The sequence below is a fragment of the Chrysochloris asiatica genome, unplaced genomic scaffold (genome assembly GCF_000296735.1).
Source record: "Chrysochloris asiatica unplaced genomic scaffold, ChrAsi1.0 scaffold00809, whole genome shotgun sequence".
In the NCBI taxonomy this organism is placed as follows: Eukaryota; Metazoa; Chordata; class Mammalia; order Afrosoricida; family Chrysochloridae; genus Chrysochloris; species Chrysochloris asiatica.
In genome coordinates, this window is record NW_006409327.1 from 45695 (window position 1) to 49770 (window position 4076).

The following is a 4076-nucleotide window of genomic DNA, read 5'->3' on the forward strand; positions in this document are numbered from 1 at the left end:
TTGTTCTTACACACTCCAACAAAGGGAGACTGTGAGACTCTCACAGAGGCTCCAGGTAGGAAGCATGTCGTTGTGTTTGCTATCATAATAATACATAAATAAGGGGGCGCCTGGATTTGAACCAGGGACCTCTTGATCTGCAGTCAAATGCTCTACCCCTGAGCTACACCCCCTGGCAGCTGAATGCTACCTAATTAATGCATTTATTTGTGTGGTAGCACTCCTGCCTGCAATATTAACTGATGCTTCCCTTTGGACTAGCTGACTCATGACTACACACCTTCCCACAGCTTTATAGCCTTCCAGGTCTTGTCCTCATTGTGGCCTTTAGTAGGTAGGAAAGGAGAAGCCATCTATGGAAGGCCAGCCCATTACCCATTGCCTGTTGGTTTTAGGCCAAGAGCTGGCCAGAGTCTTCAGAACAAGCCACATAGTCCTTCCCAGGACCCTGAGCCCTGTACTTTTCTTCTTCCTACCTTGACGACAAAAATGGCTGTGTATACTTATAGCACATCACAGTATGAAGAATAATTATATGAGAGTGGGAATTATGGCAAAGCCAATTAGACACATAAAGAAGGTGCAATCAATCCTACACATTTCCCTGCCACAAATCACATCTTTGCCACATGTAAAACCTATTCACCGCATCACATCATCTTCAAAGTCTTAAATCAACTCCAAGTCCAAAATCTCATGGGAGAAAATGTCTCTTCTGTGAACGTGCACAACCTAAAAAGCAGATGCCCTATTTCCCAAGTGCAATAGAGGACAATGCAAAAGTAGACATTTCCATTACAAGTAGGGGAAATACAAGGGACCAAGAAAGTGCAGAAGCTGGGAGAGCAACTTTTCTGTGATCATCTGGAAATGATGCTACTCCCTACCTCACTGGATCTTGGTTGAGGCTCTCTGGTTCTGGCCTCCATTCTGTCTGGGAGAGCTAACTGTGGTTGGCAAAAAGGTTTTCTAAAATGGAGTGGTGGTAGGGGTAGTTGTGGGCTCTAAAGTCGTTTAAACTCCTGGTAAATCACGCATAGGGTTTCTGAGGCTGCCAATCTTCACCAGAGATGGAAAGCTCGCCTTTACGTCATGGGGCACCTGGTGGACTCCAACTGCTGACCCCTCAGTTAGCAGCCCAATGTGTGACCAACTACACCGTCAGGTTTCCTTTCAGATGGAGTTGTTATTGCTGTTCACTTCAGTCGAGTTGGTTTCAACTCACAGAGAGCCTGTAGAGAGTTTCCAGGCAGCAGCCAGTGGGTTTGAACAGCTGACCTTGAATAAAGCAGTCTAGTTGTTTTCCTGCAATGCCACACCAGGACTTCTTAGATAGAGTTTGTTGTTAAGTGCCATGGAGTCGGTTCCGACCCATAATAACCCTGTGTAGGGTTTCAGAGGAGCAGCTGGTGAGTTTGAACCACCTAACTTGTGCTTTGTGTTTGAGTCCTGGTGTGGTGCTGTGGGATAAAGTACTGGATTTCAAGGTCAGTTAAAACAGTAAGGTCGGTGGTTCAAGATCACCAGCCACTCTGGAAACTCTATACAGGGTTGCTATGGGTCAGAACCGACTCAACAGCACTTAATAATAACAACAACTTGTGCTTCCTGATGGAGCCCTGGTGTGGTGCTATGTGATAAAGCACTGTGCTGTAAAGTCAATTGGAAGCACAAGGTCAGCAGTCCAGTGCTTAGCCTACATCACTACATCGGTACTCTTTAGATGGAGTGTTGTTGTTGTTAAGTTTGCTCTGATCTATAGCGATCCTGCATAGGGTTTTCGAGGAGTGGCTGGTGAATTTGAATTAACATTTGGGGTTCAAACTGCCCTTGTAGTCGAGTGTTTATCTACAGCACTACACCAGGACTCTCAGACGGAGTTGTTGTTATGTGCTGTGGAGTCGGTTCCGACTCATAGTGACCCTCTACTGGGTTTCCGTGGCTGTAAATCTTTACGGGAGCAGAAAGCCTCATCTTTCTCTCGCCAACAGCTGGTAGTTTCGAACTGCTGACCCTGAGGTTCGCAGCCTGATTCGTAACCACTCCGCTACCAGAGCTCCTACTCAGATGGATTAGGTAGGTTCTAATCTCAGTCAAGAGGTTTTTTATCAAAGTTTCTCTTTTTGAGCACACAGAAAGAATCAACATGGCGGAGCATTAAAATTCAGACTGTTGTTAAGTGCCATTTGAGTCCATTCGGACCCATAGCGACCCTGTATAGGGTTTCCGAGGAACAGAAGGTGAGCTTGAACCGCCTACCTTGCAGTTCAAACAGCTTTGCAGTCTGGCGCATTAACCCACAGCGCCACAAATTCGGATACAATCCACTTCTGGTTTTCAAGGCTTCCATGTTGCGTTATTTTGCTGCAGCAACCCTAAGAAAGTTAGATGGTGGTCTTCATGGATGACAGTGGGTGGTGGAGGTGAGAACCATACATACAGACATACATACAAAGCATATTCATTGTAGCTCCACCTCACCACCTCTGTCAGGAGGGGTTGTTTCTGTGGGGTTGTTCTACAAATTCCAACAATGGGGGACTGTTAAACCCCCACTGAAGACCCAGGGAGGGTGCATATATTAGCACCATACAAGTTTTAGAAAGGCACATAAATAAGGGGGCGCCTGGATTTGAACCAGGGACCTCTTGATCTGCAGTCAAATGCTCTACCCCTGAGCTACACCCCCAGATGAATGAATCTCACCTAATTAATGCATGTCATTTATGTGGTAGCTCTCAGCACTGTAATAGTAACTGATGCTTCTTGTGACTATAGACAGATGACTGCACCCTTTCCTCAGCTCTATGACCATGAGGTCTAGTCCTCACTGAAGCCATTGGTAAGGAGAGAAAGAAAGAAACCTTCCATGGAGCTTCTGTCTTTCACTCATTGCATTGCCTGTTGGTTTTAACACAAGAATTGGCCAAGGTCTCCACAGCAAGCTATATAGTCCTTCACTGGGCCCTCAGTTCTATACCATCCTTCTTCCTTCCCTGAAGACAAAAATGCCCTGTGTATACCTCTCTTCCACCACTCATCTGTCATTTAGTCTACTGTGGTGGCTTGTGTGTTACTGTGATGTGGAAGGTATGCCACTGGTATATTAAATACCAGCAGGGTCACCCATGGGAGACAGGTTTTAGTTCAGCTTCTAGACTAAGACAGACTAGGAAGAAGGAGAGGAGGAGTATTTCAGAATGTTTAGTCACAGAAAACCTTATGACTAGCAGTGGAACACTGTCAGATAACACCAGAATATTGAATATTGAAACTTTATAAACAGCATCAGAATATTGTCAGATATTGTACCTGATGATGAGACCCTCAGGTGACAAGGCACTCAAAATATTACTAGGGAAGAGCGGCCACATCAAAGAAGAGTTGACTAGGATGATGTGAATGGAGTGACGCTATTAGATCAGAAGTTGAAAAGTATGGAAAATATGGTGATAGAAGATGCTAGAGATCACAAGACAGCATTTTGTAAGACCAGGAACTATTTGTTAACAATACCTTTTTCAAACATCCTAAAAACTGACTATACACATGGACCTCAGCAGAAGGAATACACAGTAATCAAGTTGGCCACATATGTAGGAAGAGACAGTAAAAAAGCTCAATAAGAAGACCAGGGCAGATTGTGGAACACTGTTCAGTAAATTAAAACAAGTCCACGAGAGCTAAAATATGACCCTGAACATACCCCACAGGAATTTAGAGACCATCTCAAGATCAGATTTGATGTATTAGACACAAATGACGAAAGGCCAGAAGAGTTGTGGGATGACATCAAGAACATCATGCAGGAACAAAGCATAAGGCCATTAAAAATCAGGAAAGAAAGAAAAGACCAAAATTGATGTCAGAAGAGACTCTGAAACACCCTCTCCAGCATAGAGATGCTAAAGCAGGGGTGGGGAAGCTTTTCTGCTAAAATTTATAAGGTCATTCACCAGCCATACAAAATTATCATCTTACACATTTGCCTGCTATACTTGGGCAAACATTTAATTAACTCACAAATGCGTCAGACTGCAAAGTCATTTGAACTGCAAGGTTGGTGATTCAAGCTC

The 4076-nt window shown here is 44.3% G+C and overlaps 2 non-coding genes across 2 annotated transcripts; both read right to left on the reverse strand.

The window, feature by feature from the left end:
• Positions 1–101: 101 nt before the first annotated feature.
• Positions 102–173, reverse strand: TRNAC-GCA. Its single transcript has one exon. It is a non-coding gene; the product is annotated as a tRNA-Cys (tRNA).
• A 2444-nt stretch (positions 174–2617) lies between these two features.
• TRNAC-GCA lies at positions 2618–2689 on the reverse strand. The gene has a single exon. It is a non-coding gene; the product is annotated as a tRNA-Cys (tRNA).
• Positions 2690–4076: the final 1387 nt, after the last annotated feature.